General features: G+C 37.0%; 2 long non-coding RNA genes across 3 annotated transcripts in view; one reads left to right on the forward strand and one right to left on the reverse strand.

Moving 5' to 3' along the window:
• Positions 1 to 908: 908 nt before the first annotated feature.
• Positions 909 to 22,953, reverse strand: part of LOC131381528 (uncharacterized) — a 35,850-nt gene continuing 13,805 nt past the window's right edge. The window contains exons 1-3 of one of the 2 annotated variants that reach the window (XR_009210340.1): positions 18,203 to 18,312; positions 8,838 to 8,956; positions 909 to 1,077 (exon numbers count right to left, since the gene is read on the reverse strand). This is a non-coding gene — a long non-coding RNA (uncharacterized LOC131381528). Of the gene's footprint in view, positions 1,078 to 8,837; positions 8,957 to 18,202; positions 18,313 to 22,953 lie in introns of those variants that run through there. The other variant, XR_009210341.1, reaches the window with a different exon arrangement.
• Positions 3,666 to 9,035, forward strand: LOC131381529 (uncharacterized). Its single transcript, XR_009210342.1, has 3 exons — positions 3,666 to 3,775; positions 6,300 to 6,459; positions 8,904 to 9,035. It is a non-coding gene; the product is annotated as an uncharacterized LOC131381529 (long non-coding RNA).

The raw sequence follows: 22,953 nt of genomic DNA on the forward strand, positions 1-22,953 counted from the left end.
GAGATTTTGCTGTGGGACTTCCCTATGGGAGATGCTTTTTGCTCTTTAAGAGGAGACTTACCTAGATGGGACTTAAGAGGTATCAACTTACCAAATTCTGCTGTGTTGTAATTCATGTGGTAGAGAAGTTTGGTATTATAATCCGAAACACAGAACCTAAACTAATGGTCAACCCAAAGGAACAATGAGGATTTGACACCTTGTTTTCTTTTAAATTACAAATATATAACATTCTAATGGTATCTGGACCAACTTAGAAAGATCAACAACTTTGCATTAACAACAGAGGTTTCTTGCATCTACAAGAGAGCATTAATATTCTCTCTCTCTCTGGACAAATGAGAAAAGAACCCCAGAGATGAATTCTTATACTTCTGGTACCTTTATGCTAGCTATATATGTGAAATAATTTTCTGGTTGAATCCACCATTGAGATGGAATATTATTTTTACAATATTTTGATGTTTGAGTCTGCCAATGTAGACTGTAAGGAATATAACAAACCAATAATAAAATAATGACAGATCATAAAACCTTTGCATTGGAAAGACCTCTTCCCAAGTTGAAATGATTACTTCCTCCCTTGGATCCCACTGCACCTTGTAGAGTTTTCTTTTCTGGCTGTTATAAGGATATGTCTAACTCTATTGGTCTACAAATTTCCTGATGCCAGAGGTTATGTTTTACTTCTCTTTGCCTCTCTAAGGCTTAAAATAGTGCCTAGGTTATCATGAATAGGTTACCATGAATAGCTGAATTGATAGATGGATAGATGAAGGAGACAAATTCTATATTGGATATAGAATATAATAGTAATAAATGTAATAGTGGATATTTGTTGGCCCCTCCCCAGAATCCATTTCCTGCCTTCCTATCCCCACTTTTCAACAGTTCCAACTCACATTCGAAGATGCAGGTGGTTCAAGGGAAGCATTATCATCTCCAACTCCAAGAGTCAAATATGCAACCTGTGTTAAACCAATCAGCACATTCCATCCAGCTAATCAGTGATTGGCTCTGCCTTCAGCACGTGACTTGAGTAAAGGCTTGCATTCAGAGTGAATCTCAGGATTGTTTCTGGAAAGGAAGAAACAAAGATGCCCTTTGCTGTTGGCTGTAAATGTGGAAACGTGTAGTCCTGGAAGCTGATGGCAGTTATCTCAGGACCATGAGGAGAACTAGTCTTAGGATGGAGCCAACAATAAGAAAAATATAGCAGAGGCAGAAAGAAATTGGAAATCTCACTTGAACCCAATCTTATCTTTGGACTCTTCAGTTACAAAAACAAAAAATGAAGAAGAAGAGAAAGAGGAAATTTTCTTATTTTTTCATATCAGCATGGGTCAGATGTTCTGTTCTTTGTAAAATGATGTATCCTGATACAATTGTGAATATCATCATTGAGCAGATGTGATTTGAACAAACACAATGTACTTCAAAAATGTTGACAAATCCTAATCCAAAAATATATATATCATTTCTGCCAACTAGAAGTGTTGAATACCCCTAATTCCCATTTTCCACTAAAAGGAACCACGGCTTCTTGAAGAAATGATTGATTCTAGGTTTGGTTAGGAAATGTACAAGTTCAGCATGGAACAGGTGATTATGCCAAAAGTCAGGAAAGTTCTCAAAAGCTGCTGTGTCAGAGATCTTAGAAGCCAACTTGAAAAGGCTCCCCAAAATGGGACAACTTGAGCATCAACAACATCATAATAATTTCCACGGCTTAAAATTAATCAAATATAAACATCCACACATTCATAATTGTATGAGGGGAAACAAATCTCATTGATCTTAGAGAATATTATGAGACCATCTAAATAAAGAGAAACAATCAAGCACATAACCTGCTTTCTTGTATGAACTGCATCCCAGGAAGATCTAATCATTATTGAGGAAAAGTTTCTCCCTGTAGACATGAAGAAAGCCCCATGTCACAAACGCTTAATGCAATAATGGATTGAGGCAATAAGCACCAGTGGCTGCTAAAATCCCTCAAAATAGAAACAACTAGACATGTATGCTTCTTGATGTAAGTACACCATATCACCAATGAAGTGTTCTTGTCAGGTAATCAAACCTGAATGAGATCAAGCCTCTAAATCTAACTACTATTTCACAGGAAATTTTAAAAGAATGCAATCAACAAAATCCAAAACGTGAAACTCTGTAGAGAAAATGACTCAATTTTCGTCAATAAATAAATTGCAAGAAACAAAAAGAAATGGAGGGAGAACTTACGGATTAAAAGATTTATAAGAGACATAACGACCAAAGGTAATATGAGGACCTTACTGAAATTTGGATTTGAACAAACCAACCATTTAAAAAATGAGATAATCAGAGATATTTGGAGGCTGACTAGCTATTTGATGATATTAAGGAATTAGTATTAATTTTGATTAATACTAATGATTATTTTTATTGGATGGTGATGATTTTTCAAGGATTCTTCATATTTTATAGACTCATACAAAAATAGTTATGCGTGCAAACGTATGGTGTCTTAGGTTTGCTTCAAAATAATACTTCAGGAATGGGGAAGAGGAGTAGTGAAGATTAAACAAGATTGGCCATGAGTTAATTGTGGAAGATGAATGATGGGTATATGAGAGTTTATTAGACTATTATCTCTACTCTTGTGCAATAGTTAAAATTTGCCATAATAAAAATTATTTAAGGATATCATTCTATTATCACTCAAAATCATACATATATGCCAATCTTCCTTGTTTTTACATAAGCAGGCTGCCATTCTTCAATCACATTCTAATTTAACCATGTTCTATTTCACCTGCGTACCTAGCCACCATCACTGCAATCGGCCTGCCTTCTTCCCAGTGAGCACTGTCCCGCACGTGCACACTCATCCCCATGGAGGTGGTCATAGCATATCCATCATTCTCCCAGACCACACACAAAATCCATTTTCATACACATGGTTTTCTTCCATTCATTCTCTGACACCTCTGCTCTACACCCATGGCACTGCTCTTTCCAATTCCTGTATCTCTTTTAAAACGGACATGCTTCCTAACTCATGCAGACAGAGATATAGAGCGAGTGCTAGTTTGAAGAGTTCCAACACCCACCTTCCTGTGGGCCTCTATACATGATCTGGCTCAGTCTAAACCTCTTAAGTGAAATGCTCTCCTGGAAATAAAATCTGCTTTCTATGTTCTATTTTATTTTAAACTCAATACAAAGCAATGGTCCCCAAAGAAAAGTTATGCTGGAGTTAGGTTCACACAATTTCCCTGAAATGTAATACGAGATTTAAACACAGATGATATGACTGGTTAATAAATGTCACCACTGAGCAGCTTTGTTCACCTAATAATATCATTCAGATCATTATAAACAAATTGAAGGGGTTCTTATGTGAAACAAACACGGCAGGACTTATTCCTGCGTAACACAAGACCAAGGCAGGGCAGCCAATCCTGATGGGCTGCAAGAAGGGGCAAGGCCGGCGTGCAGCTTTGTGGTATCCCGGGAGGATTTTATTTCCAAATATAAAATTCATGCCATGCTCACAGGCAGAACCTTAGAATAGTCATAATGATCTAATGACAGCATTACCATGGAAGGCTGCCACTAATACCTCGAACTACTGCCGTTCTATACAGATCCAGGGATATGATTTCAAAGCTCATGTGGAATGAAGACTGCCCCACCTGAAAGCAATCTACCCAAGTAAAAAGGAGAAGGAAGAAAAGAAAAGGGCAGAATGCAACTGAAGCCCACAATTTGGGATATCTAGGATGGGGAGGTCAGAGTTGGTTCTTTGTGGGGTTTCTTTTATTATTGTTGTAGTTTGGGGAGGGAGTGGTATTTTATGGCAAAGAAAGAGAAAGTGTCTCTAAATTGGACAGCATTGCCTGCCTCTGACTTTTTGAATTACCTCTAACTTAAAGATTATAAAGTGTTTATTTTTCTCTTCCAAGAAGGGAAGTCATAATAATTTCCTCCATTACCCTCATGCTCTCCTCCCTCTGCTGTTGAGGGGACAGTTCATTGATGATAGCTCCCTTGTGCTCAGTCAACACTGATGGCAAAAAGAAAGAAAATAAACAGCATATTACCTGTGAAAGAATGGGGAGCCCCTGTAAGTCCAACCTAATAAACATCCAAGGACTATTGGGCCTGTCACTTGACATTTTGATGGAAATGGCTGTTGTTGTATTTCTAGAAATCAAAGGAAACATCAGAACCTTTGCAAACAGGAAAGCTGCATAACATTTCAAATACCGGTTAAGTGCCTATATTTATAGGCAGTGTTCACTGTTTCAAATATAACCCTGCAATTCTTTTGGAGAGAGGTTCTGACAGGGCTAACAGACCTGTTATATATATATATATATATATATGCATATATGTATCATTTTTAAATGATGCTGAAATTTCCTTTTATTCCTTCAATAATTTGCAGTTGGAATTCATAATTTTAGCAGTATTTCTCACATATAATGCCAAATTCGGTAACACCTACTTAAAGTGCATTGTAGCATGTGTTTAAGATACATTGAGCTCTTTGCAGAAAAGGTGCTATAGAAATCTAATAAATAATAAGTAGATGATTGACAAAGGATAATATTAGGAGCTCATTTTTGAAACTTTATAGAAATACATGCATTTGGGTTAATTCTCAGCTAGACAATCTCCTTGGCAGGTAATGTGTAAGGGATCCTACATTTTAAAATCCCCAGATTTTAAGGTTCTGGAATATGGTGGAGAGGAAAAAAAGGTCATGGCCTACAGAAGATAGTTCTGAGGTTACAATAGTTCTCAACAAGAATCCAGGCAGGAATTCTCCCAATTTTGGCCTTGAAAATGCATTCACTGATGTTATTTGGAATGTGAAAGAAATCCAAAATATATAGAAGGTAGAGTTATAAAGGGCAGCTGGATTCAACCACATGGCCAAATTTGAATCAGCAAACTGACATTCTCTAAGATAACACACATTATGTCCTTTAAAATTAAAAAAGAAAAACAAGAGCCAAGTATCATTACTCATTTGTTATTTTGTGAGTTGGTTCAACTCAAGAATGCATAATTTTCTGGTTCTAATGCAAACTAAGGAAGGACGAGAGCCAGATATAAACAATTTCCTCCTTCTGGAGTAAAATATATAGCTATCCAGGGATTTGATGTGATTATGAAAAGAGACCAGATGCCTTGAATCTTGGCTGCTACAGGACCTGGCTTGGCAGCCTATAGGCTGATCTCAGAGAGGTAAAGATGAGTCTAAGAGGACTACTTTAAAAATGGAAATAAAATGCTTTATAAGTAAACAAAAGTAGGAACAAGCTTATCATAAGCAGAGTAAGCTGATGAAGGTGCAGATAAAACTTCGTCAGAAAACCTGTGTAGTATTGTTTATGCCAAAGCATGACATTTGAATCTTCACATAGGAGTATGAGTTTCCAATGCATTTGGTTTTGGGATTACATCTTGGACAAGTTCTTTCTCTCTTTTTTTAATTTTTCTTTGGTGATTTTGTTGACTACTATGTATTAGCAATATATACATGTAGCATACATAGCAGTTAATTAATATGTGCATTTGGTAGAGAAGTTTTATATATGACAGCTAAATAAAATCCTTCATACATGTCTCCAAATGTTGGACAAATGTAGATACATTGTTTATGTTAATGTCATTTGTTATACTGAAGTTGCCCTGATCATTTAATCTCCCTGTTTATTGTGGTTGGAAGTACTTTACATACTACCGTATCGTCTACAATTTGATCTTATACTATCTTATTTTCTTCTTCTAAAAGTGTAATATGATATATTATATGCCCCTCCCTAATGAGACTAGAGAAAGAGACAGGCAACCATCTTGAGACCATGAGAAAATAGTTTGCAAACCAAACCAATATACCAAGGGTGGAGCAGTGGAGAGAAGGAAAAAGCCTGAATCATAATTGACATTGCTGTGCTATAAACCAACCCAAGAATTCTCCTCTGTCCCCACCTCCTCTCATATAATATCATTAAATCTTTTTATTATGGAGGCTACATTTTAGTTAGGCATTCTGTTTCTTGCAGAAGAAAGCATCAGAATTAATAAAGTAGGGTTTGAGGTTTCAAAACCCTAATCCCTGAAATACTCAGAGCATAATATTTATGCCAACAGATTTGGAAGCTAAGGTCAAGCCAATTTGACCTAAAAGCTAATTCCTTGGGGCAAAGAAAGAGAGAGAGAGAAGAAACTAAGAAACCTAAGACATTAGTATGTCCTAAGAGGAAGTCCTGCTCCTTGCTAAACTCCTGTCCTAATCTCAGGAAGAAGAGCAAATAAGAGAAATTCCAATTACATGTGCACAGAGAGGAGACAGAAGGAGTCAAGAGAGAACAGGCCAGCATAGCTTGTGATCTGGATCAGGAAGGTGTAGCCACTTGAATGACCAGTAAATGGAGACCATGCAGGAGTGAGGAGGCTCAGGTATGCCAGAGTGGACAATTAGGGACCAAACATATCCCACCCCCCACCCTCATTCACATCAGTACTTCATAACCTGCCTGGAACCTACATCATCCTTAGGGAAGTAGGGGCTGGGGACAGCAGTGTAGGAAATCTGAATTGATTAAATTTGAGAACTTAAAATAGAAATTTTTTAAAAATAAGAAGTGTTCAGACCAGAGCTTATGGTTTGACATTTATACTCACTATTTAATTAATTAACTGCTGGTAATGATGATAGAATGCCAGTTCCTACACTCAAGAAGCTCACAGTTTAATAGAAAAGACAGGCAAGAAAACAGTCAACCATGATACATGAAGTGTTTGACAGATAAATATGCAAGATGGCAGGGTACAAAGTGGGGGTTTGGGGTTGCAACTTGAGCTAAGTTTTGAAGGGCAAAAGCAGTTAACCACAGATGGTGTGGGGAAATGCAGAGTTCTGTTTGGGTCTTGTTGCATCTTTGGAATGATTTTTGTTGTTTATAATCAGGGCATCTTGGGTGTGTCTACCTGTTAAGGGGAATGAGGCAGTAGAGAAGTGGATGATGAAAAGAGTGGCTGGAAATTATGTTCGGAGAGCTCTGAGGAGGCAGAGAGCAAAGGGACACAGATCACAGGCTGAGGTTGGCTTTGGCTGGAATAAGGAAGTTGAGAAAAGGCATAGATGGAATACTGCAAATACATTGTACACACCTTGAGAGTTGACAGGAAGGTAACAGAGTTCGTGCTAGATGGCCTCTATTTTATGTGAGGAGTGGAAGTACGCAGGATTTTAAGGAGGGGAGTTATGTGGATAGATTTGTATTTTAAACATCACACACTGGGGCCTGTCGTGGGGTGGGGGGATGGGGGAGGGATAGCATTAGGATACACACCTAATGTAAATGACGAGTTAATGGGTGCAGCAAACCAACATGGCACATGTATACATATGTAACAAACCTGCACGTTGTGCACATGTATCCTAGAACTTAAAGTATAATAAAAAATAAATAAAATAATAAATAATAAATAAAAAAAAACACTCTGGTAGAGAGTCAAGGAATGAATTTATGAGAGAAGCTAAGAAAAGACTAAAAGCTGACAGACTTATTAAGAGATTATTGGAGTCATTTGGTGAAAAAAATCATGAAGGCCTCAATTAAGACAGTGACAGTGGAAGGGAGTAAGAGGGAATCCACAGATATTTCTAAGCCAAAATCATTCTAAGAAGTGATTATTTAGTTATCAGGAATGAGAGAGAGAGAGAAAAGGAGGAGGATACCTGAGACATATTTGGTTTATCAGAAATTTGAGCAGGAACAGTGAGAAGTTTTAGGGAGAAAATAATGACCTTAACTTTGAACACATTGAGATTTAGATAAAGATATTGACAAATTATAGATTTAGACAGAAATTGATTTAGATGTAGATATAGGCAGTTGGATTTGTGGCTCCAGAGTTCAAGAGATAAGGTTTTAGCTGGAGAAAGTGTGGAGAAATCTGTTGCCTCCAGAATGGTGGTTGAAACAATGGAGATGTAGGTGAGATCAGCCTGTAGGAGTGTGTGAAGAAAGGGGTTTTACAGCCTTTGTTTTTAATCCATTCCTGTAATTCATCAGTTTGTTAACCTCCTCTGTATTCAACGATTCCTAAATATCTACTCCATTTTCACACTTGGAGTCAATATTATTTCCTCTCATTTGGTGCTCCTATTGGTCAAGGGAGCCTCCAAAAGCCCACACAAGCCATGGGAAGTAAGATCCACTATCAACATGTCCTATTATAATGAATTTATTTGTTATAGTTGTACTGTGAAGGCTTAAGATTACCAGATGACTATCTCCTTAGAAGTATAAAGCAAGCATAGTAAGCTAAGAGTCAGAATCCCCTTTTGTCACCTCCGACACTACTTATGACATATTGGACAAATTTATGCAGTATCTGGTTACTGAGGTTGATACTCTTATTAGGAATACAGTACAAGGTATTGTTCTGCTCTTTAAGCCATCTTATATACACAGACATGAAATTATCAAAAATGCTTTTAATCCATTTCAGTGCATGTATCATAATACATAGAATAAATATATTTCTGTTTTTCATCACAGAAAGTCAAAAGATCTGTTTTTCTTGTAGTATTCATAAATGACCTTAAAACTGACCCAAATATAACCTACTAATTACCCTCCATGTACCTTCCAGACCCTGACTAGTTGTATTTAGCGTTTATGTGAGACTGTGACTCTACTCTGGAAATCTTCTGTATAGCTTGTAATTCCCAGTGGAAAAAAAAATTGCTGTGACCTATACAGTTGGAGAAAAGAAAACACAGCTACACTTTTCCAAAAGCAGAACAAAGCAATGAAATAACATACCTTTCACTAGGGACTTGGTGTTATCTGAAACCCTATAATCCACATCCCATTCTGCTTTTTCAATAGGTTGGATGATTTCAGTGGGCGAGTCAGAGAACTAATCAATTTTGAAACAGCATCTGCAAAAAATAGATAATGTTCATATAAAGGGCAACCTAGTCATAAAGCTTCATTGATGTGAGTAAATAAACATACAGGCTTTGTATAGAGGGATTCCCCTAAACAGAACAGCAGTGCAGGATTGGCAATGTGATACTGCATCAATACCATCAAAAGAATTTACCAAGCACCAACATGTAGAATGAACTATGTGATTAAACTGACATGGTCCCTGAACTTCTATAATGTAATTTAACTTCTGTGCTCCTAATGGAACACTTAAGAATTTAAAACTCATTGGGTCCCAAACTAAACTTTTCTCCCAAATTGCCTTTTCTCCTGTGCTTTCTATGCTAGTGAAGGAATCCATGGCATCCAAGATTTCTTTCTCTCCCTTACCCGAGTTACCAATCCATCTTTAAAGTTTATTGGCTCGACCTCCTAATTATCCCCTGAACCATTGCCTTTTGCTTCATTTCTATAGCCATCACCCTTTTCACTAAGACTATTGTAATATTAATTGCTCTGAACTCCCCTCTTCCAATGGATCCCTCACACTGTTGCTAGAGTGATTTAACCTTCAAGTCTCAGTATATTGCTCATCTGCTCAAATGCCTCCCAGTCAAAACTCTCTACCTTTTCTTTTTTTTTTAATTTTATTATTATTATACTTTAAGTTTTAGGGTACATGTGCACAATGTGCAGGTTTGTTACATATGTATACATGTGCCATGTTGGTGTGCTGCAGTCATTAACTCGTCATTTAGCATTAGGTATATCTCCTAACGCTATCCCTCCCCCGTCCCCCCACCCCACAACCATCCCCAGTGTGTGATGTTCCTCTTCCTGTGCTGCTATAAAGACACATGCACACGTATGTTTATAGCGGCACTATTCACAATAGCAAAGACTTGGAACCAACCTAAATGTCCAACAACGATAGACTGGATTAAGAAAATGTGGCACATATACACCATGGAATACTATGCAGCCATAAAAAATGATGAGTTCATGTCCTTTGTAAGGACATGGATGAAACTGGAAACCATCATTCTCAGCAAACTATCGCAAGGACAAAAAACCAAACACCGCATGTTCTCACTCATAGGTGAGAATTAAACAATGAGAAAACTGTCTACCTTTTCTTTTGTGTCATTCCTACTCATCTTTTAAGGCTCTCAGATCATTCAACTATTCATTCACTCAATAAATATTTATTAATCACAAACTTCATGTTACACACAGTGCTAGGCACTGGAAAGACAGTGATGATATAGTCCTGGTCTCACAAAATTTGCAGTGGCAAGAAAGTAAATGAAATAACAAAATGTGGCTGGGCGCGGTAGCTCACGCCTGTAATCCCAGCACTTTGGGAGGCCGAGGCTGGCGGATCATGAGGTCAGGAGATGCAGACCATCCTGGCTAACACAGTGAAACCCCGTCTCTACTAAATATACAAAAAAAAAAAAAAATTAGCCAGGCATGGTGGTGGGCGCCTGTAGTCCCAGCTACTCGGGAGGCTGAGGCAGGAGAATGATGTGAACCCAGGAGGCAGAGGTTGCAGTGAGCCGAGATTGCGCCACTGCACTCCAGCCTGGGTGACAGAGTAAGACTCTGTCTCAAAAAAAAAAAAAAAAAAATAGAAAAAAGAAAAGAAAAAAAGAAATAACAAAGTGTGACAAATATTGTGAGGAACTAACTATGGTAGAAACAATTAAAAAAGAGCTCTGGGGACCCCAAATATTTAAGGTGTGGGTAGAGGAATAAAGGTCTCCAGAGGAATGGAAAGTAAGGTCAGAGAGAATATGCTGCCCTGGAATGTCAAAGAAAGAGAGTATTTCTGAAAACAGAAGAATAATTAAGAGTATCAAATCCTGCCAAAAGGTAAAGGAAATAAGGACTGAAGATTATCTTGGAATTTTGCAGAGACACTTGAAAACAATTTTGGTGGAGTGGTGTCGGCCAAAGCCAGCATGAAGTGAGTTGAGGAATGAATGAGAGATAAAGGAACAGGGATAGCAAATACAGAAATTCAGCTGTGATGGAGAGCGATTTGGTAGCTGGAAGGGAATTTAGAGTTGAGGGAGACTCCCCAGAAAGACCCATGCAATTTTTAGTGCCTTCTTAATAATATGATTATTGTCTTATATTATGTAATATTTGGCTTTCTGTTCCAGCACTGAAAGACAGGAAACACATTATTTCATCTTTATATCTGCAACTCTTAGCACAAGTTCAGGTACAAATAAGTACTCCATAAAAATCAGTTTAAAGGCTGAATAAATTAGTGATCTGCTGTAATCCAAATTTGAAATTCATTCTTCAATTGCCATCATCCTTGACTTGTCTCTATTTTTCCTGTTATCTGCCCTTCCTGACTAGTAGCCCCAAGGGTTACACAAGCTTTGGGTCCTTGAACTCCTGCTCTGACCTGTGTACACTCCTTCTGTACACCAACCCCTGGAACATAACACATGTGCAATTGCTCCCATCACTGTTCTCCCCCATAAGTCATCCAGTGTACTTTTCCAACTTCTCTAAGACTTTTTATACCCAGAGGTATTTGAAGACTGTTCTGAATGTTGTGTTCCAATCCTTGCTTGTTCAGATGTGGTCATGGATATGGCTACACGCGACCATAGATCTTTCCATGTTCCAAAAAGGCAGGCTTCTACTTTTCCCAAATAATAAGGTATTGCTTTATTATATATTCCATCAACACTGTATGCCAGATGTTTGCTTGACAAATTACAACTCTGAATTCTTGATCCAGTGTTTTACCTGATGAAGAGACATACTTTAGATATGATTATCTACCACGAAATAATTTACCAAGAACCAGATTTGATTATTTGTGTATTTACTCACTTTATATTCATTACTCGTATTTTTATTTACTTTCCCAGTCTTCATTACTCCAGACTGGTTAAGGTCTTAAGGTCATAGGCTAAAGTTAAACACTCTTAACATATAGACTCCCTGCATCATAATATTTCTGCAAAAAATTAAGACAGTAGGAATTTTCTCTGGACAAAGTACTTTTAAAAATCCAAGGGGAATATTTCCTTCTTACTTGTGTGACACCACTTGTTAATGAGCAAGGCATAAGCCTTCTATATTTGATAACACAAAGACAGACAATATTTCATACATAAAAATAAGATTATATCAGAATAACCTAAGACGATCTAGATTTGGCCATTTTGTGTTAGCTAAACATGACCTGAAAGAAGAATTTTAGCTGTAATAATGTAGTGATTCTAAAATTTAAGATATTCCTTTAAAAGTTTCCTCATTCAGCTGCCTCATTGTAAGTACATTTTGCAGACAGCTCATATTTAGAGGATGCCTCAGAAAATAATCAGTGTTCAATAGGGGCTTCATTGACATTTAGCTTAATTTAGTTTCACATCTTAACAATTTTTGGCCTCCTCCAACTAATTCCATTTAGAAAGCAAACTCTCCTGTTGTGCTGGTTAGTTCCTCTGGGAAGCAGACACCATGATGGAGTCTATCATGCAAGAGATATGCCTGAGAAAGGTAAAAGGGAAATGGGCTTAGGCTGTATTTGCATGTACTATACAAGAAGGTGGAGAACATGCCAATTATCCATGTCAAAGAATTTGGAGGCAGTGAGCCAGTGAAGATTATGCAGGGGCTAAATTCTCTCCTTGGCCACCTTTGACTTAAACACAGAGTGGTTGTTCAATCAATACTAGCTCATTTGAAACTTCATCAAGCAACAGCAAAGTTAAACATTTGCAAGGTCGCATGCAGTCTCCTCTGAATTATAAAGCACTTTTTGAACATCCTCAATGTAAAGAAGGCAAACAGAGCCAGGCAGATCCTGGAGCTCTTGCCCTCCAACGGGTGATCCTAACCCAGCAGATTCATTTCCTTCCCCTCCCCCTGCTCCAAAGCTTGATGTGTGTTGAATACACTCAGTAGTTCTCAACATGTTTTTTCCTTACAGTTCTTTATTAGCAACATTCATTTAGGTTTTGGACTCTTGTCAAATGTAATGTGAATGGAGACCAGATGCCTTTTCTGAACTCAACAGAACAAGAGGAGAGTCACAGAGCCCATCTTGCCACAATCAAAACTAGTGCTTACAACAACACCCACTGTTGGTGACAGGCTGTGTGGAACAGGGCCAGTGCTGATCTAGCAGTATATGCCAGCTCAATGAGTCAGAAAAATGTTTCAGATGTGCCAGGTTGCTCAGAAATCCCCATCAATTCCTGGGCAGAATAATTGTTGTGTTCCCCAAGAGCAAGGAACCAAGATGATCAGAAGCAACATCCCTGGGATGGTGTGTGTCATTCGTGTCCCTAGCTGGCAGCAGAGGGCCATTGCTCTGAAAAGGGTACCATAGACCCACGTGAAGGGCTGCAAAGGCTAGGGGTAGGGTATCTGGCAGCCATTCGAAAACACAGGATGGGGGAGAAGCAATTGTGGAAAGGAATTCAAGGCAGACAAAAGGATTAACAGCAAAAAGATGCAGGGTGTAGGGGGATGGATGATTATCGTTTGCTGTGGGTTTAGCAACACTAACATGTTTTTATGAATATTTACAAGAACATTTGGAAGCTGTGTCTTCTGCCCACACAGCCTCCGCCCCCAAGCCTCTTAGTAGGAACTGCATCATATTTAATGAGGCTGGGGGTGGAAGGGGGAACCAGGTCTTCTTTCCCTCCAGGTTGCCATTACCGAGCCTAGTTGCCAAGACTCCCGGGGCAAATATTAAGTGAAGGAACGTTCGAACAAGAGAAGCCAGGCCTAGGTTTCTCTGCTCGTAATATGAAGCCTGATGGGTGATGAAGGCAAATGAGAAGTGAAAGCAAAGGTATCAAAAAGACATGAAAGAGATGAAGTGAGAAAGTCACAGGAGAAAGGTCCATTTTGATGCCAGTGTTCTTGACTTCTTCAGTAGAGTGAAAGAGTTTATCAGTGTCTCTAAGTTAAATGAACTGTTAACAAAATCCCACCAATTCTCATTTCTTGTGAGCAGACTAACAGGTCAGCCTCCTGTCCCTCCTGACTCCTGCTTCCTGGCTTTAGTCCACTTCATTCTACCACTACTTCCACCACAAGAGGCTTCTATCCTCATTGATTTTCTAAGTTTTCAATCCCCTAAAGCATTTGTCTAATTATGTATTGAGGCAGAAGAGTAGCAGTCAGGACCACAAGTTCTGGAACTACACTGCCTCCAGTCTAACCCAAGCCCCATCACTCTGGGAAAGTTACCTAGCCTCTTTATATCTCAATGTTGTCATCTGTAAAAAGGAGTTGATAACAGATAAGGGTCAGTGGATGTAAACCAAGGAAAGCATTTGGCATGCAGTAAGAGCTCAATAAGTGTTAGCATTATTATTATGGACCATCCTCAACTTTCATACAACAAGCATCTTGCATATGACCCATGTTTTCATACATCCCACATTGATACCCCTAAAATACTGAATTGAGACTTTCAAATGTCAGCTGACTCACAGTAGTGTCTAATTAATCAAGGCACTTGACTACCAGCTACTGAGAGAGAACAGGAGGTTTCATGTGTGGGAATCTCTGGCAGTATTAACCTTGGGACTAATGCAAAGCAAATGTTCTGGCAGATTTGTGTTATCTCTTCATTCATGATCAGTTATACTGTAGAAAATCATAATTACTTTTGTTTGTTTGTTTGTTTGAGATGGAGTATCCCTCTGTCACCCAGGTTGAAGTGCAGTGGCACAATCTAGGCTCACTGCAACCTCCGCCTCCTGGGTTCAAGCAACTCTCTTGCCTCAGCCTCCCGAGTAGATGGGACTACAGGCACGCGACACCATGGCCAGCTAATTTTTGTATTTTTATTAGAAATGAGGTTTCACCATGTTGGCCAGGCTGGTCTCAAACTCCTGACTTTGTGATCCACCTGCCTTGGCCTCCCAAAGTGCTGGGATTACAGGTGTGAGCCACCATGCCTGGCCTAATTACATTTCTTTTCTAATAAAGTTGCAGTTTGTTTGTCCTGGAGTTAATGTTCACATCTTTTTATTGTTGTTTATCTGTTTGTTTCTTTGTTTGCTTGATTTTCTATGTTCCTTTTTCTAAACCTTTCCAAACTCTTTAAAAGAAACATAAAATCCCTTTTATCAAAATTTTCACATAATCAAGTGATCAAATTCATTTCATTTAACTGAAGACAGACTTGCTGGAACTTTCCATCCTCCTGCTCTGATCTGTACTAGTGGCTGTCAGCATTCATGCTGAAATTTGTTCCTAACTATCATCTAAGGGACTTCTTATCTCTCTCCCACATTGGATTCTTTATTTGTTCTATCACCTATATTTCTCTCTGGTTCATTTCTCTCCTTTACTTAAGCACAGTCACAAATAGCTTCTTAGGAAAGAATGCATTGAATGTAAGCTTTTTGAAAATTTGTATACCAAAAAAAATTCTTTATTCCCCTTTGGCACTACAATGATAGTATGGCTGCTGGGTGAATAATTTTAGGTTGAAATAGTAATTCCTCACAACTTTGAATTCATGTTTCCACAGTATTCCAGTCTACTGGAAGGTAGACTTCTAGTGTTGCTGTTCAAATCTCAGATGTCATTCTCACTCAATGCTTTGATATGATCTGGTTTTGTTCTTCTTGGAAGCATTTAGTGTTTATTCTTTATTCCCAGTGTTCTGAAATTTCAGGTTGATGTTCTATCATGTGAGTCTTTTTTTTCTTTTTTTCATTTTGCTGGATACTTAAAGACAATTTCCAATCTTTAGACTCATGATGTTCAATTTGAAAAAAAACTTTTTCTTTCGTAATTTCTGCCTTATTATTTTCAATGTTCTTTTTTTTTTTCAAACTTAGATGCTGACCTCTTGTATTGAACCTCCAGGGTGTTTTTTATTTATCTCCTACTTTACCTTTTTTTGTCTCGTTCTATTTTCCTGGGGATTTCTTAAATTTTGTCTTCTTAGCCTTTAATTAATTTAAAAAATATTTCTATCACATTTGTTTTGGTTTCTTTTCTTTTTTTTTTTTTTTTTTTTGAGATGGAGTCTTGCTCTGTCACTCAGGCTGGAGTGCAGTGGCACTATCTTGGCTCACTGCAACCTCTGCCTCCCAGATTCAAGCAATTCTTTTGCCTCAGCCTCCTGAGTAGATGGGATTACAGGTGCCTGCAAAAATGCCCAACTAGTTTTCTGTATTTTTAGTAGAGACGGAGTTTCGCCATGTTGGCCTGGCTTATCTCGAACTCCTGAACTCAAGTGATCCACCCACCTCAGCCTTCCAAAGTGCTGGGATTACAGGCATGAGCTACCACATGAAGCCATACTTTTTTTGTTGTTGTTGTTTGTTTGTTTGTTTTTAGTTTCTAAGATTTCTTACTTCTTTTCTGATTTTTTTAAAGTATCCTCTTCTGGTTCCATCAAAAGATATTACAAAGTGTTTTATTTTGTTGTTTACATTGTCTTAATCCTTGATTCTTTTTTATTCTGAATTCCTTAGTGAGTTAGCTAGTTAGTTCTGTTATTTTGGTCTCTGTTGGAGGCTTTCCTTAAATGTCTGGCAATCTGTCTGTCTGCAGACATTTAAGAGTGAGACAATAAAAAGCTGACTGGAAGCCCTTGTTGACCAATATACTTTTCTTATCGGCAATTAAGCAGAAATCCAGACTTTTCTTTAGGAAACTCCCCAGATGTCAATATCCATAGGTCTTTCCTAGGAGCTGGTCTCTAATCTTCTGTCAGCTAGCGTTAATGGAGCTTAGTAGCAGAAGGAGGCTGAGAGGAGCTACCCATTTTCCACTGTAAGAACTTTCATTCAACCTCTCTGTTTCTAGTGAGGCCCTTACTCCTGTCTTCCACTGTGCCTGGTGCACCAAAATCCAAAGGCTCTCTTATTCAACATATCTAATAAATAAATAAGATAGTCACATTACATATACATATAAACACACAAATGGGATTATACCATCCACATTACTCTTTATCTTGCTTCTTTCTTTTAACAACTTGTCAGAGATGCTTTTCTGTGTCAGTACACACAGCTCTACTTTTCACTAAGCATAACTGTTCCCCAGAGGCATCATCCTTAAAATGACAATTTGATCTGAAAATCATGTTACCTCTTTAAGAAAAAATGTCCAATCAGAAGAAAACTCATTTGCATAAAAATTAATACATGCTGTTTAACAGACCTATCACATCAAACATGATCTGAAACAGCAATGAAAATGTGTCAAAGTTTGTCATCATTTATGTTCATTTATTTTATTTATGTAATCATTAATATTATTTGTACTTCTATTCATATATCTCTACCACCTTCTCACCACTCCCCAAATCACTACACAGTAAGAACCCAAAATTCCAAAATCTTTTCATGGAAAATCCAGTGAGTGTTCTATCCATAGGCCTCCACTTTAATCCCAGTAAAGATTTTCATGTGAAGCAATAATGAAAAACTGGGGGCAAAGAGTGGGAAGATGCAGAATATATAAATGCATTTTAGGCCGCTGATCAATTGTTTAGCTAAGTAAGTTAAGAATCTCTCCACACTCCCTCCAAAAAAACTAAAAACAGAAAAGAAATTTAAATTTTTCTTTAAAATATGTTAATTTTTGTATTTTTCCCCTTAGGGATTATATTGGTCAAGTCATTTGGTTGCAATCGACAGAATCCACTCCCATATGTTAAGCAAGAAATGGATATATTAAAGTATGTTAAATAACTTAGAGAATTGTTGGGAAGGCTGAACAAACAGACCAGAGGCTAGTGGTCTAAAGTGAAATCGTGCCAGAAAAGTGGTCTGAGAAGAAAACTGCCACCACGCCATCAATAGCCCTTGTGCCACTTCCTTGTCAAGAGTTCATCCTTGCAACTACTCATGTCCCCCAAAAGCTGGATACCTCTAACACAGGCTAACAGACTGGAAGCTATTTTGTTTTGTTGCTCATTTCTGAATTGACGTCTTGCTCAGATGGCCTGTGTCCTAGATTAAAAGTGGCTGTTTTTTTAATAATTAAAATAATAACTATGTTTATTGAATGCTTTCTAAGTTAGACTATTGTAAGTACTTCCCAGGTATGAAATTATGAATGCAAACATCATCCTAGCTCTCATGTCTACCATAAAAGTTGAAATATTCTTCCAGTCCTTTTAAGATGTTTTTCCTTTTGGTCTTTGTAATTTTTCTTCAGCTTTATTAAAATTGATAATTCAATAAACTACACATATTTGAGGTGTACTGTTTGATAAGTTTTATTGTATAACTTACTGTTGATAAGAGTAGTCTCCTGTTATCTGCAAAGAACATGTTCCAAATCTCTCGGTGGATGGTTGAAATTGTGGAACGGTACCAAATCCTATAGGTATATTGTTTTTTCCTATATTAAACATATATGTATATATAATAAAGTTTAATATACAAATTAGGTACAATAAGAGATCAACAATAATGAATAATAAAATAGAGCAATTATAACACTATACTGTAATAAAAGTTATATAAATGTGGTTTCTCTCTCTCTCAAAATACTCTAACATTTTCAAACCGCAACTGAAACCATGGAAAGCAAAACCACAGATAAGGGGGGACTATTGTATACACCTATGACATCATTACCATAAAAAATCCATTTCATGGTAATGATTTATCCATTTACCTCCAAAATTTTCTTCACAACCTTTGTAATCCATTCCACCCGCTTCATACTCCCCTATCTATAGTCAATCACAGATCTGTTTATTGCTCCTATAGATTAATATGCATTTTCCAGAAATTTTAACAAATGGAATCATTTAGCATGTATTTTTTTGTCTGGCTTCTTTTATTCAGCATAATAATTTTGAGACTAACCCATGTTGCTGCATGTATCAATAGTTCCTTCATTTTTATATCTTGATAGCATTTCATTGTATAGATGTAGCATATTGCAGTTATCTATTTAATCTGTTGATGGATATTTGGATTGTTTCTAGTTTGGAGCTAAATTCAAATAAAGTTCCTATGGACATCCATGGGCAGGCATATGTTTTCATTTCTTTTGGGTAGATACCCAGAAGTAGAATGGCTAGGTCAAATGGTAGGTATATATTTTACTTTCTAAGTAATTGTCAAATTGTTTTCCTAAATGGCCATACCATTTCCAAATGGCCATAACATGAGCAGTCTATGAGAGTTCCGGTAACTCTAAATTCTCAGCACTGAATATGGTCAGTCTTATTAATTTTAGCCATTTTATTGGGTGCTTATTATAGTTTTAATTTGCATTTCCCTAAAGACTGTGATGTTGAGCATCTTTTGTGTGTTTAATTACCATTCATATCTCTTCTTTGATGAAGCATCTGTTAGAATCATGTGCCCACTTTTAATTGGATTGTTTGTCTTCCTATAATTAAGTTGTGAGATTTCTTTATACATCCTAGATACAAGTCCTTTGTCAGATGAGTGTTTTCAAATATTTTCTCCCATTGTCTCACTTGCCTTTTCAATTTCCTAAACATTGTATTTCAAAAGCAAAAGTTCTTGATTTTGATGAGGTCCCACTACTGATTTTGCAGTTTGTGCTTTTTGTTAGTACTTATAAAATCTTTGCCAAACCCAAAGACACTAATATTTTTTCCTATGTTTTAGTTTAGGATTTTAAAAATTTTAGCCATTATTTTTAAGACCGTGATTCATTTTGAGTCAAATTTTTATGTGGTGTGAGATCAGGGTGGCAGTTCATTCTTTTGCATAGGGTTATCCAATTGTTCTAGCACCATATGTTACAAAGATTATATTTTCTTCATTGAATTTCCTTAGCATATTTGTCAAAAATCACTTGACCAAACCTGTTCAGATCTATTTGTGGACTCCTGATTCATTGAGCTGTATTTCTAACTTTGTACCAATACCACACTGCCTTGATTATTATAGCTTTATAATAATTCTTGAATCCTACAGTTAGTACTTCTACTTTGTTCTTCTTTTTCAGTGTTATTCTGGGGTGTGTGTGTGTGTGTGTGTGTGTGTGTGTGTGTGTGTTATTCTAAATGCTTTGCATTTCCAAGTAAATTTTAGAATTGTGTATTCTAAGCTGGACAATTTGTACAAAAGCCAACTGGAATTATGACTATATTACATCTATGCATTAATTTAGGGATAAATGACATCATAATAATAAGATGTCTGATCCATGAAAACAATGCATCTCTCCATTGACTTTGGCTTTTTTTAGTTGCTTTCAATGTTTTGTAGTTTTCAGTGTATATGTCTTATGTAAATTTTGTCCAATTTATCCCTAAGTATTTCATATTTTCAGTTATAAATGGCATTGTTTTTATGTTAATTTCAATTTCTGCAAGGGAAAATGGCAGTGATTTTATATATATATATATATATATATAATTAATTCTCTTCATTCTTCATCTAGTTCATCCTTAGCTCAAGTTATTGTTATGTTTCATCAGCTGAATTCTCACTATAGGTCTCTATTTTCACTTACTTATTTAAAAAATTGATGTTAAGTTGTTACTTTCTAAATATGTTGATAACTAAGCCATCGGATGAGTCATTTAGTCTATTCTGATTTTGTTTGAATGTTCATTAATACATAAGTTATGATTAATTACACATTTTATGTATAAATGTATTTTATCAATTGATTGAGTTAATTGATAAACATACCATGCCAGTCCATTTACTTAAGTTAATCATTAGAGTTAGATGGATAGTAGTGTCAGAACTAATATATGTGATAACATGAAAAAAATGAAATGGGGAGAAATAAGTACTTATAAAATCTAATTTACTTCAAAATAATATTTTTAAAACTGTACCTGAGTAAATGGAACTACAACCTGAAACTGTGACTTCAAATAGAGTTCAGGGTCCAATCTCTTGACACTCAAACATGTTAAAGCATTGGAGAAAATTAGTGCTTCTCCAAGGAGATAAGCCATGACAGGTTGATCGTGACTGAGCTTCTCAATGAACCAAATGCACATACAACAACTAAATGGATTTCAACATTCTGAATTGAAATCTGTGTTGTTAATGGTTTTACTGCGTAATATCCACAGAGATGCCTTGATAGTGAGCAAGTGATCAAAATCAATGTCAATATGCAAAATAATTTAAGTCAAAATACACATGACCCAAGCCTTTTAGTAGGTAACAAGTTGTCTTAATCATTTCAAATTACACTTAAAGAAGTTATTCAAAATTCAGAGTGAATAAAACAACTTTTTTCTTTCAAAATCTTTTTTTTCAAATTAGCTTGTCAAGGCCAAAATGATATATCATTACAGACCTTCAATATGACTGCTTTTCAAACAAAAAATGTCTGTTACAAATTTCAGATTTGCCTGATTAAATTAATATGAGGCTTTTTGTAGAGAAAAATTCTTTAATAAAAGATATATTTTAAAATACAGTCACTTGCTTCATTCCAGATACCTTCTATAAAATCAACACATTTCAAACAAAAGTATTCAATTATTATGTTTCTAAGCTCAGCCAAAATGAATTTGGATTTTGATATTATAGCTGTGCTTCCAAATTATAGATATATGAACATTTGGCCAGTTTGAAAGGTGATCCTAGACAAAACATTCATCATAGTCACAGTGGTCCTAAAAATAGGAAAGCAATGTTCTTATCTACATTGAACCTTTCTCCAACTCAACAATCACCAGGGGAATTCTGAGAACTGCATTTCCTCAGGTGTGGGGAAGATAGGAAGTAGCCTGCCCTTGTCCTAATTGGCTTTGACCAAATCAAAGCCGTTACTTCTGTTGTTTCTACAACAGTGAAGTGCTTTAGGCAGTCACAGCCATTCATAAAGCAGACATTCCTATGGGATTTTTGTTGTCATTGTCAGAAGCTTCCTTACAAAATATACAAATAGTATAAGGAAAAGACACACAATACAGGAAATCAAGAAAGAGGTGTTATGAGGGGAAAGTTAAGTGGTGAAGAACATCATAACAAATAGGTTAGAAAAATATAAGCATGTCTTTCTTAATACAAATTTTACATTTAAAATTGTTTGTAATGATAGCTTGAGAGAGAGAAAATAATATGTAACCTATATGCCTTTTGTTATGCAACTTCTCATAGGCAAAGCGTGTTCACGCCAGGGCCAGGAGTTTTACAGGTTAGTAGATAAAAAGAAAATACTAAGCATTCACAATATTCCAGCCAGAGATAGTACTTGTGCTGGTTAATTTCTGTTTGGATTGCTAGATCCATTCACCATTCTTCTCTGCCCTGCTCTGTACACCAGAAGTCTGATCCCTAAGGACTGCATTACCCAGGCTTTTCATATCATGTCCTCAACCAGGAGCTCACGACATCAGAGTGTAGGAAAAGAGCTGGTTTAGAATCTTTCACAGCTTCAGCTTTTTCCAGTCTCTGGTAATCATCCCTGCTCTTGGCCCCTTCAAGACTGGGCGGGAGTGGTGAAGTCCCTGGATGTATCATCTTTGCCTTCTGATTCCCATAACTCTGCGCACATCTCTACAAATCATCCCTTCTTTAAACTTTCTTCAGCTAAACCTTACTGAGGATGTCAACTGTTACCTGCTAGGACCCTTACCTTCAGATCACTGCTAATATTCTGTTTTAATCCCATTTAGTCCTTTAAGAGTATACTTTCATTTTGAATAATGTATTATCCAGTAAGCCCCTGTATTAGTCAGGGTTCTCTAGAGGGATAGGACTAACAGGATAGATGTATATTCGAAAGGGAGTTTAAGGAGCGTTGACTCTCACAATCACAAGGTTAAGTCCCTTAATAGGCCGTCTGCAAGCTGAGGAGCAAGGAAGCCAGTCTGAGTCCCAAAAACTCAAAAGCAGGGAAGCCAACAGTGCAGCCGTCAGTCTGTGGCCAAAGACCCTAGCGCCCCTGGCAAACCACTGATGTAAGTCCAAGAGTCCAAAAAAGGAAGAACTTGGAGTACGATGTTTGAGGGCAGGAAGTATCAAGCATGGGAGACAGATGAAAGCCAGAGGACTCAGCAAGTCTGCTCTTTCCACCTTCT

Source organism: Hylobates moloch, unplaced genomic scaffold, assembly GCF_009828535.3.
Source record: "Hylobates moloch isolate HMO894 unplaced genomic scaffold, HMol_V3 SCAFFOLD_16, whole genome shotgun sequence".
NCBI lineage: Eukaryota > Metazoa > Chordata > Mammalia > Primates > Hylobatidae > Hylobates > Hylobates moloch.